Source organism: Perognathus longimembris, chromosome 4 (genome assembly GCF_023159225.1).
Source record: "Perognathus longimembris pacificus isolate PPM17 chromosome 4, ASM2315922v1, whole genome shotgun sequence".
NCBI lineage: Eukaryota > Metazoa > Chordata > Mammalia > Rodentia > Heteromyidae > Perognathus > Perognathus longimembris.
In genome coordinates, this window is record NC_063164.1 from 53,839,319 (window position 1) to 53,853,009 (window position 13,691).

Here is a 13,691-nt window from a genome sequence, read left to right on the forward strand (position 1 = left end):
TTAAGTAATGACATCATTGTTATCAGTGCTCATGTATTGGCTGACTATATGACGGCAGGCAGACCACTTAGCAAGGGTAGGAGTTCAGCCTGAGCTCAGAGCAAGAAGGTAAGTGTTTCTGCCATGGACTCCTGCACCCTGCTCCTGCCTCAATCCTTTCTAGTCACTCAGGCACTTGACCCTTTTATGCAGGTCTGTCTGTGCAGCTGCAGAAGCAAAGGAGACTTACTGGTACCTGGAGCCCACTGAAGAGTGGGACAGACCTGTGTGGTGTGTGGGCCATGAGCTTTCAGAGTCAGGGTCCTGGAATGCTTGAGAAGAAGCCACTAGGTGCTGAAGGGGTCCGTGAGGGAGTTGGCAGAGAATCAAAGACGCAGGTGGTTGGTTTGTTTCATGAACTTTCCCAGGACTAGGCCAGGACCCAAGAAAACAGGACATTCTTCTTTGCTTCCTTCTCTTTTTGTCTCATTGTGTGATTTTTCTCTTGCCAAATCACAGAACCAGACTTCTTGCAGTGACTTCTACAGTTGAGCTCTGTTTAGGATGCAGTGGGCTCTTGCTAGGGACCTCAACCACCAGTGGGCACATTGTTTCTGGGAGAAATTCCCTCTCAGTTCCAAATGGTGATTAATGGTGCAGGTCTAAGAACAAAACTCAGTCTGTGCCTTTCCTAGAATCTAGACAAATCATGCCTGTCTTTGGTGCTATAGATTTTGGGAGACTGGGTGGTTCTATTAGAATAAGAAAAGCTTGCAGAGCCCTAGAAGGGGAAGGTGACCTCTGGGGCTAAGAGTCAAAACCTCGGGATAGAAAATTCTTGAACATCTAGGAAGAAGGGAGTGAATGGAAGCCAAGGAGACTTTTTCTCTGTAATATTCCACGACATATTCTGGCAGGGGAAGAGCTTGGCTGGAAAGGAGCATGCGCCCTTGCCCCAGCTTGCCTGGAGGCTTGCAAAGTGACAGGGTCTGGGCATCCTCAGATCTGCGGTGTGGTGTCTGTGTTCCCTCCCAGCAGGCTCCCCAGAGGCATGTAACAGGGTTCGGGGAAGAAGGGTGCAAAACTAGAAAACACTCAGGTGACCACTCAGGGAAGAAATATTTTTTTAGCCACCTCTATGAGTCTACTTTTTGTCACTATAATAAAATACCAAGCATGAGACACATACAGACAAGTGTATTTAGCTCACAGTTGTAGAGGCTCAAAGACATGGTGCATGCTCTTTGGCAATGGTAATAGTGGGAACCTGTGTAGGAACAGAAAGGACAACTCAATACAGGAAGCAAAGAGGTTAGGCAGAGCCAGGCAGGCTCCTTGTAGAACATTCTAGAAATCTCCTGATAATGACCTTCTAAGAACTTGCCTCCAGGACTTAAAGATTCCCACTACAATCTACCTCTTAAAGGACCCACTACCTCCCAACAGTGCCACTCTGGGAACCAAATCTTGATCACATGAGTCTTTGGGAAGATGAAACTATACTCAAACCACAGCAGGACTCCATCAATGATTTGCCATGATGAGGAGCAAAAGTTCTTCTCACCTTTCGGGGAGCTATGACAATGGCTTTGTCACCATTGAGGCAGAGGAGAATGACCAGGCCATTGTTGGGCCAGCAAGGATTAGCCAGGTCACCCAGGAGAACAACCAGAGAAGCAAGCAGAATATTAACAACCACAGGCTCCTCACTTTCAGACGCACCCAGAGCCCACAAGTCACCACATGCCACCTTCTTGGATGGTGTCACTTGGGGAAACTTAGATCTAGTCTCATCAAGAGAATTCTACAACGGGCAACCATTGCAAGTTAGCAATTTATTCCACAGATTGTGGTGAGAGGTCTCCTCCTATCATCTCAGTAATGAGAATAAGAAATGAGGAATATGAGTTGCTGGCCAGATGGGTATGAATGGCCAGGGGTACAATTGGCTCTGAAGGGCTCCCTGCCTCCTTTGGTACCTACAGGAAACAGATTTCGGAGTTTCACTCAGAGGACTTCCAAATTGCTTCCCCTTTCTCTGTCTGCAATAAGAATTCTGGGAACTGCTGCCCAGGGATGAGAAAAAAAGAAATGTGATTTAGAGGGGTGGCCCTACCCTGTCACAGTTCCTTTTATAGACTATAAGATATTGGATTATCATTTAAAAAATGCCAGCTGTCCCAGTCGTCCCTACTAATGTGATGGGGAGGGAAGAAAACATTGTAAAAGAGAAGCATCAGCTACATCTGGCCACTGCCCCACTTTGAAAGAGATGTCAGAAAATGGCAGCTTTGTGTCTGCTGCCCAGTGGAGGCAGCAAGGAAATCAACACACTTGTAAGAGGAGGCAAAGGAGCAAAGACCCAGAGTACTCCATGAAGTCCGCAGAGAGCAGTGGCCTACCAGCTGGGAGCAGGAGAGCTTGATGCCCTGTGTTGCTTTGATACTCAGTGTCCTTGGCAAGGTCATTTATGGTCACTTTTCCCATCTAAAGCATGCAATTCCTCAGCCTATCTAGAAACCAATAGGCTAATAAAGAAAATGTGGTACATATACACAGCAGAGTATTATTTGGCTATGAAGAAGACTGAAATGATATTCACGGGGAAATGGTTAGAACTGGACATCATCTTGGTTAAGAGAAACACCAATACTGCATGTTCTCTTTTGTATGTTGAAGGAATCTGGACATTTAAATGATCTATATACAAAAAAGAACTATGTTGGGGAGAAAGCACTGGGAGGGAGTAAAGGAGAGTGTAATAGGGAGGGAGGGGGTAGTGAATGCAGAGTACTTGATATGCATGTGTGAAGATAGAATAATCAAATCTGATAAAAATTGTTTTCAAAAGAGGGAAAAGAAGAGTAAGAGTAACTCTGTGTGTGTGTGTGTGTGTGTGTGTGTGTAAAGTTTATCATATGCAATCATAAGGAATCCCTTTTGCACAATTAATAATATACAGTGCTAATAAGGTTGAAAATTAAAAAATGACCCTAATACGATCCCCATCTTATTAAGAGAAGAAAAAACCCCCCAAAGTGCTAGAAAGTATTGTTACCTTAGAGATTTCTTACCCATTGCTGGGCTCGTGGCTGGCACCCCTAGAACAAAAGGCAGGTTAACAAGAGAAAACATGCAAATCAATTTAATGTAAATTTTATGTGACAAGGGAGTCTCCAGAAGTGCAGACCAAAGAAGCAGGTGAACATGTGTATTCTTTTTCTCTTTAGGTTTGAGGAAAGTGCACAATTGTGAAGTATAACTGGAGACTGGACAGACACGACTTAATGACAATGCGCGGGGGTAGGGTAGGGGTGGGGAGCAGGGCCTGTTCATCCAGATTCTTCTCTGGGTCCTGTGTCTTTGGCTTCTGTCTATCTTCTCACATGAAAGTCTTCTGATCTGCTTTAGGGGAAGGCCAGAAAGTCCTCCTGGGTCTTATAACCTACTTCAGGGATGGAAAGCAGAAGATGGTAGATCTTTCTGCTTTCCTTTCCTCAAAGGCCAATGGACCATTTTTTGTAGTAGCATCCTCAACTCCAGCAAGTGACCAGGCTCCAGAAATTGCAGGTGCCTAACCCTTTGTGCTTCACCCAAGGCAAAGTCAGTTCTCCAAAACAGAAGCTGCGCACTAGTGGCTCACGCCTATAATCCTAGCTATACAGGAGGCTGACATCTAAGGGTTGTAGTGTGAAGCCAGGCTGGACAATAAACAAACAAAAAAATTGGTGAGACTTTTATCTCCAATTAACCAGTAAAGATATCCAGAAGTGGATGTGTGACTCGAGTGGGACAATGCCAGCCTTGAGTGAAAAATCTACCTGGCCCTCAGTACCATCACACACACACAAAAAAGCAGGAATTGGCCTGAGAGCTGGTCAGAAGGTATGGATTAGAACTTTGTGAATAGGCTAACATCCTCTTTGAGTACTCAATGCCTTGTTTGTTGTTATTTAATCCCTTCACTATTCTGCTCTGTGCCTTAGGTTTAGTTTGACAGCAGATGCCAATTTTACCCAAGTTTGCACCTTCTCCACTGGCAAGATGGGTTTGGCATGGGGTTGGCTAGCCAATACTCGTCCCGTGCTGGGTCTGGTCCTCAGAGCACAGGGCTGGGCGACTCCTTCCACTCAAGACTGCATCTCAGAAAAGCAACGGGTAATGAGGCAAAATTCTTTCTCATAATTATGTTTCATCAGCGAATTCCTCAGATTCATTGTCACATCTTATTATAGAGCCGTGCTTGCCTCAAAGGTGCCTCCTGCAGGCCTATGGGGGGTGGGGGGCAGGCAGACAGGCAAACAAAAGAAGAAGCATGGAAGCCAAAGTGATTATTTGGAGCAGTGTGACAGGATGGAGAGTCTGTAAGGAAATGATCTGCACAATTAGCGGCCTGGCAAGTTTACAGACACAACCCTGTTAAGCCTCCCCATGGTTGCCGGAATACACTGAGGAAGGCTTTGTAGCAAACTTTAGCTTTTTATACATTTTTATAGCAATGAAAATAGAGCAACTGAAGTTGATTGACAGAGCTGAGGAGGGGCTATTTAGCTATTACAAAGCTTTTGTGAGAGAAGATGAAAATGCCCTCAGCATTAGTGGTCTCTGGCTCCTCCTGGTTTAGCCCAGCCAGCTCTCTCTGGTCTGAAAACTGCCTGGGCTCCTAGCACAGAGTGGTCACTGGGAGAAACCAAATGAAGGTCTTTTGCATTTCTTTCTTTTTCCTTTATATTTTGTTAGTCATGGTCAGTGGTGGGATTTAAAAAAAAAAAAAGACCCCAAAGCATGAAGTAGGGGAACTGGGACATTCTTATTTGCATATTAATAAAACCTGTGTGGCCAGCACCCAGTAATTCCAAAGGCTGTTGCCAAGAGCCTAGCATTGACAGGCCTGCATGTGGAGAGGGGGCCCTGTGGGCCTCTAAAAGCTTTTACAAAATGAGAACACCCTGCCTGTCCTGCCCTGGCCCATGATGCTGTTGCTCTCTGGGCTTCTCAAGTTCAAGGAAGGATACATTCTCCAAGTGGAGAAGTTCCCTCCTGCTGCCTCCCCATCAAAGGCTTCCAGGCACTGTGAGCTGTGGGTCAGGAGGTAGGCAGGACTTTGCAGGGATGCCTGACTATTTTTCTATTTTCTCGAGGACTGTCTTGATCACTTGGCTTTTTACTAGATTTGCTATCGACTGACAGCTTTCAGGGCCATTCTGGATTACCTGAAAGGCTGGTTATAGCTGAGATGGGGGATTTTGGTTTTCTATTAGTGTATGTGGGGGAGTGTTCTCTTATTGTGTTCTCACAGGGCTATATTTGAGATAGGTTGGATTTAGGTTGACTGAAATAACTTTCCTATTGGAAAGGAGTTTGTTTCAAAACATAGCACACTTCCATCCATTTGTAAGTGGACAGGATGGTCTGCAATCCCTAAGGTCAAGCAGGGGCTGCAGGTTCCTCACAGAGGACATCTCAGGAGTTTTATGAGCATCAGGCGCCCCCTTGTGACCATGTGGCAACCCTGGCCAAATGTTTGTTTATTTTATAATGAGTCTCCCATTAACAAAGTAATTTATGAATACAATATATCTAGGTCAATGTCATTCCTTTCAACACTTACAACTCCTCCTTCCATCCCCAAGCTGTCCTTCACTCTTCTTAATGTGGCAGGATATACACTGGGTTCTTGCCTGCATTTCCTCCCTCTTTTCTTCTTTATCTATCTCTTTCCCCTCCACCCCACCCTACCTCTTTTGAGAACCTGTTTCCTGGCATTTTATTTTGCTGAACTTTGGTTTTGGATTTCTAAGGAATTATACTCTTTGAGATCTCCCTTGAAGGTACAGTATTTCAGTTCATGCGTTTGTATATACTTGCATATGACCCAGTGTATTTACTTATGAGTTTATAAGCTAAATCTAGCTTCATATATGGGAAAACATGTGCCATTTGTTTCTCTGGACCTGAGTTACTTCACTTACCATATTTTTTCCCATCTTTCCATTCTTTAAAAATGGTACAATACCATTCCTTTTTTTTCAGTTCAACTTAAAAAAAAATAAAAATCAGAATATGCACAACACATGCAGTGCTAGCCTCTAAACTAATACAATAAGCAATTACTGAAGCTATAGTGACTTGAGGTTCAAACTTTACATTCAGCGAGTTTAACTTTTTAAATAATTTTTGAAACATTAACTGAAAATATTGCTTGCTGATAAAACTTGCTCAAATGCTATCACGAATGTACAAGTCACTGATTATGCCAATACAACAAAGATAACCATATGTTTGAGGACTGCGATATGCCTGACATTCACTGAGAATAAAAACACACAACTAAAATAAACACACACAACCAACATCTGAGAACCTGGACACTTCATATCAATGTTTTGTAGTGTTTCATTATTATCTTAAGACAAGTGTATCAAAACCTTGTCATGATTTAAATTTCAAGTCACCAATTTTGTTTTTATTAACATCAGAAAGAACAACATTCTTTTTAATGGACAAGTAAAATTTCATTGTGTGTATATACTACATTTTCCTATATATGTCTATATATTTTTTATTGTCAAAGTGAAGTACAGAAGGGTTACAGTTTCATATGTAAGGGAGTGAGTACATTTCTTATCCAACTTGTTACCTCCTCCCTCATTTCCCTCCCCTCCCCTTCCCCACCCTCCTCCACGAGTTGTACAGTTGGTTTACACCATATCGTTTTGTAAGTATTGCTGTTGCATTGGTTTGTCTTTTTTATCCTTTAATCTCTCTATTTTGGTATTCCCTTTCCCTTCCCTAGTTTCAATACATGTGTATACAATATCCAGGGTACGAAAACCAGTTACAGTGTTATCAGGGGTAAAACCACAAGAAGGGAATACAAAAAAAAAAAAAAGGAAGAAAGAAAGAATGAATGAAAGAAAGAAAGAGAGAGAGAAAGAAAGAAATGGTTTCACATGGCATGTCGAAAATAACTACAACAGTGAAACACTACTTGTTTCCATAACTTGAAGTTCATTTCGCTTAGCATCATCTTATGTGTTCATACGGGCATAGCTCTTGAGCTATTGTGATTTTCTGCTAGGACTATTCTAGCCGTGTACTAATTATTCCCTATGAGGGAAACCATAGAATCTATGTTTCTCTGGGTCTGGCTCACTTCACTTAGTATGATTTTTTCCAAGTTTTTCCATTTCCTTACGTATGGGGCAGTGTCATTCTTTCTGATAGAGGCATATAATTCCATTGTATATATATACCACATTTTCTTGATCCATTCATCTACGGAGGGGCATCTGGGTTGGTTCCATATTTTAGCAATGACAAATGTGCTGTGATAAACATAGTTGTGCTAGTGGCTTTAGTGTGGTCTTGCTTGTAATCTTTTGGGTAGATGTCCAAAAGTGGGGCTGCTAGGTCATAGGGGTGTTCTATGTTTAGCCTTCTGAGGAACCTCCATATAGCTTTCCAGAGTTAAAAAAACACATTTTCTTGACCATTCATCCATTGAGGGGCATTTGGAGTGATTCCTTACCTTCTCTGTGATATGTTTGTGCTGGTGATTTCGCTGTATCCTGATTTGTAATCTTTTTGAAAAACCACCCAAAAAAATTGAACACAAATGCTAAAGTGAGAAATCACACTTGATTTTTATTTGTGACATAATGGATGGCGATGGGAGGAAGGAGGGGACTATCTTCAGGAAGTGGCTCTTCCAGTCCGCTGAGAGCTACAGCATCTTACACTCAAACCACAACTTCTTGGAGGAAGGGCAAGGACTTACTTTTAGGAAGGATCATGTGGTAAGTAGAGGTTAGATTTGAGATTCAAACAGACTACAAATCCTACCACAGCCACCAGCCAAAAGCACTTGAAATAAGGGCTTAACCTTTTGGAGAGTAATGCCTTCAAAATGGTGGCACAACTGAGTATATCTCAGGGTTGTTAGGAGCCTCCTGGGAGGAGAGAATGCACCTTGCCTCGTAGTTAATTCTGGCTTTTTTTTTTTTTAAATGGATGCTTATCCCTCATCCCAATTTGAAACAGCTTCCATGGGCTATGTTCATGAATATGCTATTTATGCTCACCAAGGTAGATATAGAGAGGATATTTCCTGTCTTGGTAGGTGTGTGTGTGTGCACTGGTACTGAGCCTTGAACTTAGGGCCTAGGCAGTGTCTCTCAGTTTTTTCACTCATGGTTGGCACTGTATCACTTGAGCAACACCCCCACTTGTGCTTTCGGTGGTTAATTGAATATAAGAGTCTCATTAATGTTCCTGCTTGGGCTGGCTTCAAACCATGATCCTCAGATCTCAGCCTCCTGAGTAGCTAGGATTATAGATGTGAGACACTGGAGCATGGTTGTATTTGAATGGATTTACATTTGTTTGTTTTACCTGTATTGTAAAGAATAATGTTTCTTTTTGTTTTTTTGGTACTGAGAATGTTTTATAGTATAGGATGTTGTACGTGCAAGGCAAGTGATTTTCTACTGAGTTTCATTCCTCCCTTGAATTGATTTTGTTTTTAGCCATTCTGAGGCTTGAACTCAGGACTTGGATACTGTCTCTGACCTTTTTGTTTTCTCAAGGCTAGCACGCTACCATGTGAGCCAAAGCTCCACTTCCAGCTTCATTTGGCTGGTGGCCAGGGGAGGGAGGAGGTAGTTTATTGGAGATAAGAGTTTCACAGACCTTTCTGCCTGAGCTGATTTCAAACTGTGATCCTCAGGTCTCAGCCTCCCGAATAGCTAGGGTTATAGGAACAAGCCACCAGCACCCAGCTTGAATTAATTTTCAATGCAAACATTTCCAGTTTACCCATGACAGTCATGAGAAGCTGGGTGGCAGCACAAGGCCTGACATGCTCTGGAGGTTCAATGAGAGTACAGATCCTGGTTCCCCAAAAGGTGTGAGATGGTTTTCCTATAGGTCCATTGAAAGTACTATCAAAACTTTCTCCTAACAACATTCAAGTACTTTTGACTTCTAATTTTCTTTTATCTTCAACTTAGCTGGAGGAAACCTTTTTTTTTTTAAACCACAGAAGGGTTTGGGTTAATGACACAATTCTGTCTTCCTTTTAAGAATTTATTTATTTTCTGTGAGTAGTTGTAAAAAGGGGTTTCAATGTAACATGTCAGTTTATGAATATGATGTATTGTGAACAATGACATGTTGGTCATTCTCCCATCTTTCCTAACACTACCCATCCCTTCAAGCAGCCTGGCTTCATTTCCACATATGTACATTGAATATTATGACTGTACTCTGTCTTGTACTTTTGCTCTGATCAGAGAAAAGAGGAATTATGGATAGCACAGGTTGTATAGGTAAACATAGGCCTATGTAGCAATGCAAAGAACCTTGAAAATGATCTCTTTTTAAGGTAGCTTTAAATTCAAGGAACAAGAATAGATTTGAATACATGGCTAAATCATTTTGGAAGCTTGTCATGTCGGGCAGGGAAGGGGTAGGAGAGATGGAGGTACCCATTATGGTCTGACGAGCTAGGATGGAGTCCTAAGCTTGTGCATACGTTCCTCTATGTCCCTGAGCTCAACACACAAGCTTTACCAGATCCCTTACCTTCATCTGTAAATTGAGGCATTGTGGTGGCCCCAAAGTCATATGAGTGGCATATTCATAACACACATAGCACACATTCACATGAATTCTCAACCAGTGAAATACCTTTCTGGGTCACTTACTCAGTTTCTTCCCCTGTTAACTTCCTTTGCATTCACACTGCCTTTTGCAAGCTTCCTTGGTAATTTACAGAAGTGTAGGCTATCTTACTTTGTTTCCTGTCAACCTGACCACTTTCAGCTTTCAACATTGGAGGATGAAACTCAGAGATCTGATACAATCTCGCAAAGAGACATGTTCACTTTCTCCTGGTTCAGGTTGAAATGAAAACATTTGCAATCCAGAGCCACAACTCAGATCCTGCAGTCATTTATAAATATTTCTGTTGTGTGTCATCACCTGGTGGCTTTGTCACCTAAGGGAGGTGACAAATATCCTCCATATTATATCTTCCTCTGTTTTATTCTTGAATACTGTTGTTACAGTGTTTGGGTTTTGGCTGAGAGTGAGAGCTGACCACAGTATTTCCTGTGGCTGTGGCTGTGTTTCATTGTCCTGTGCTGAAGAGTTGAAACACTGCAGTATCATTTCCTGGGAGGAAAGCAATGCTTTCAGCCAGTTCATGGTAGCAAAGGTGCAATCAGCACCAGACCCAAATACACCAAAGACTTTGCATGAGAGTCTGTTTGTTAAAAATATTTCCAAGTTGACTGGGCCCATTAATTGGTAATGATAGTGTTCATAATTCAAATTTTTATATAGAAGACCAAATGAACAAACTTCAGTGATAGAATGTAAAACTTCTTGTGGTTGTGACTTGAATATTCTAGAACTATGTAATCACATAGCAAGAAGGGCCCTTGGCAGCACTGCTGGTGGCTGACTCTAGGAGATGGTCCAGAGTGGAGGCTGAGGGTCTCAACTTGGACCCCTGGCTCTGTGTAAGATGCAGGATATATTGCACAACCCATCTGAGCTCTGCTCTTCTTCAGAACAATTTTTCTAAGTTGTTACATGAAGGTTAAATGATATAACCATGCGCACAGTCGACACAGTTAACTTATCAGTAAACATGAAACACTGTTACATGGCGGTTGCTCAACATTAGGTGGCAACCATGTCTTCCTCCTTGTCTTATTTCTGTAACTGTTTAGGGAGGAGGGGGTTGGTTCTCAGTTCTGATCATTTTTTTTTTGGGTCCATCTTCCTGCTATGCAACAGAACAGAATGTTTTTATCTTTCTCAGAACAGAGGAAGGCCATCTCTTCTTAGTCAAGTCTTGCTCTATGCAGAATCTGACAAACATGGTTCTAGTCTTTGCCCTCATCCCCCACCTCTTAGGGCCTCTGTTGTTGTTTCTTTGAAATTGCATGGCACTGATTTCTTCCAGACAAGGAGTTAGGCCAGAGACTTAAGAGGCCATGAGCTCTGCCACCCTGGATGCTAATGTCCTTGCAATATTGGAAGTCCTTCTGGGCCAGTGATCTATCTTTTGTGGCTCCCACAGCCCAACATGCAGTAGTGACTGTGGAGAAAATGGTGACCCAAGGAGTTTGGTGAGGTGTTTGTGTGTGTGTGTGTGTGTGTGTGTGTGTGTGTGTGTGTGTGTGTGTGTGTGTGTGTGTGTGTGTGTTTAAATTCCTACAGGTGTTGATGCTTCTCCTTTCACCATTCCATGCTTCTTTTTGTCACACTTAGAAGATTGAGAAGAACAAAAGTCAGGAAACAAGTTCCTCCCGCCCTTCTCTTTGGCCAGTCTATATAAATGTGGGAGTGACCTACATGACCTTGAATTAATTTGAGATGGTGATTACCAAATGAAGAACACCAGCTGGCATGCAATAAGCATTGTTACGTTTTGATGTACATTCATTTGTTAAAACCATCTGGGAGGGGGGTGGATCCTTCTTACTCTCTGTCTGCAGTGATGGTTTAGAGAATTAAATAGCCTGCCAAGGGACAAGGGCAGATGCTAAGGGCAGAGTGGAGTTTTTGGACCAAAAGGTTTTCATCTTGAGCACTTATGAAGTGCTTTCATGCTTTCTCCTCCTGTTCCTCTCTCCTTTCCTCTCCTCTCCTCCCCTTCCTCCCTCCCTCCTTTTTGCTTTAGTTATTTTTTTGGATAGGGTCACAGTTTTATCTGGGCTGAGCTGGACTTCAATCTTCCTACCTAAGCTTTCTGTATCTCTGGTTTACAGACATGTGCCACTAGATCAGGTTTATTGGTTGAATTGAGCATCTTCATAAATTTTTGCTTAGGCTGGCCTCAAATTGTGATTCTCTTGAAGTCCACTTACAAGTACTTGGGGTTGTAGCTGTGAACTGCCACATCTGGTCCAGACAGATTCCTTACAAGTTTTTCTTTTTAACAGTACTCATGGAAAAAGATGCTTAAGAAGCAAGACTTGAAAGGATACTTTTTTTTTTTTTTTCTGCCAGTCCTGGGGCCTGCACTCAGTGCCTGAGCACTGTCCCTGGCTTCTTTTTGCTCAAGGCTCGCACTCTGCTTCTTGAGCCACAGCTCCACTTCTGGCCATTTTGTATATATGTGGTGCTGGGGAATTGAACCCAGGGCTTCATGTATACAAGGCAAGCACTCTTGCCACTAGGCCATATTCCCAGCCCCTGAAATGATACTTTTACTCTATGATTTCACCAAAACAATATCACATTCAGGTCACCATGTGGGTCCATGATGAAGTCCTACAGATCTGTGGTTTACACAACAGAAACTTATTCTCACAATTCTAAAAGTCAGAAATCAAGATGGTAGCAGGGCTGGCTCCTCTCAGATTGTGAGGGAAGGGTCTTTTCCAGGCATCTCTCCTGAGCTGGTAGATGGCTATCATGCCCTGTGTGTCTTATTGTTACTTCTTTGTGAGCATGTTTGTCTCTTTGTCCAAATGTTCTCTTAGGAGGACACACCAGTCATATTGGATTAAGGCCTACTTTGATTCATTTTAACATGCTTATCTCTGTAAGTTCTTACAGCTGTTCAGCTCCCCTCTGTCCTGTGGTTTGGGGTTTATGTCAGTGTGGTGGCTCCATTTCCTCACAGTAGGGAAGTGGTTAACAGAAAACTGTCAAAAGGGCTTAGCATTTAGAATTAGATTCAGAAAGTTTGTTGATGCTACTATTAGCTAATAGTCAAGTAAATGGATATCTACATTTACTTTGGATATCTACATTCAAGTAAATGGATATCTACCAATCTACAAAAACAGAACAGGCTTACGAAATAAAGAAGTGAAAGGAAGTTTCAGTCAGTATCTAACTTTTGGAAGTATTACTGTTGATGTCCTAGGACTGACTCTCAGTAAATCAAGCACCCTGGGCATAAGATACCCTCAAAAGATAGTGCTGTATTTTCGACACAGCTTCCTAAAAGAATGAATTGTAGAGGGAGCAACACACCTTCTAAAGCATTTATTAATGGGGAGGTTATTCCACGTGTAACAACAACTGTTGGTTAATAGCATTCTGCTCTTAAGAACTGTTTACAATGAACACAATGACCTCCATTTCTCTTTTATCTGAAGTAAAGATGATTATTATACCAGATTAGAGAGGAAACTAGAGTATGGGAACACTGACTTCAAGATATGCTTTGTGAAAGGGTTACTGCTTTGTTGTTTAAACCCTGTAGGTGCTGTTTTGTTAAGTCAGGCAGGACAAAATGAACTGATGAAGTCCTAGCCTACTATTGCATAAAGTGGGCTGGATTTGAAAAGAGTCACTATGAGCATTATTATTATTATTATGTTTTTAACGTTTTTAGTCTTTTGTCCATTAAAGTTTGTGACTATATTGTAGAGCAAAGTTGTGCAGAGCTGCTATAATTTGTGAGTGAGGTTCTTTGTACCTCCACATCTATACATCTCAGGGGGAACACAGGAGGAATTCTTTGCTAGGAACTGGAGGTGTGTGTTGGGAGACAGAAATCAGTGTTTCTGTACACTTTCACATAATTTTATTGATTTATGTATTACATGTCCATTTATAGCACCTATTTTAACAGGTATACTCACCTCTTAGAGACCATAAGGATCTGGCTCCACAACCTTCCCACTGAAATAAAAATCTAAGCATGCTCACTTCTTAATAGAAAATGTCAGTTATTTACATAT